The following is a 652-nucleotide window of genomic DNA, read 5'->3' on the forward strand; positions in this document are numbered from 1 at the left end:
AGTGATAAACACTAGTTACTTGTAAATGTTTTGTCACTTTAAACTGTTACTAAATGAAGTAAAATTCAGTACAGAACATCTTCTATTCACATAACACATTCACAAAGCGACTCTAAACTCATCTTGATGACAATCTTTAGGCTCTTTTGAAAAATCTTTAGGTGAATCTCATCGAGAAATATCCAAATCATATTTTACCCCAAAATCAAAAGAATGCTAAGTAACGACAATGAATCTCTCTCTCTCTCTCTCTGTGTATATATATATATACATATATTTATATTTATATTATTAAATACTACTTCAGTCAAAGTTACTGGGGTTCATCCAACAGGAAGCCATTTTGCTTTCAAACAACAACAAAAACTAAAAACAAAAGGTATGTCTATCTATATTTATGTCCATACTCATGCATATTCAAGGTTTAAGGAATAAATAAATAAATGCATGCCTTTTTCAAAATGTATCAAACCAACATGAAAGCCAAGAATACATTTCAGGACCTTTGCATTTGTGTTTTGAACTAGATTTTACAGTATCTTCTTTTGTCTCAAATGAGGATATTCTTATTTGGTATTGATGCATGAATGGAAATTATAATAAATTTAATAAGCCGGTATTATGTGAGAAGAGATGGTAGAGTGATGCAAGA

This window comes from Sinocyclocheilus anshuiensis, unplaced genomic scaffold (assembly GCF_001515605.1).
Source record: "Sinocyclocheilus anshuiensis isolate Anshui unplaced genomic scaffold, SAMN03320099.WGS_v1.1 scaffold1496, whole genome shotgun sequence".
NCBI classification, from domain to species: domain Eukaryota; kingdom Metazoa; phylum Chordata; class Actinopteri; order Cypriniformes; family Cyprinidae; genus Sinocyclocheilus; species Sinocyclocheilus anshuiensis.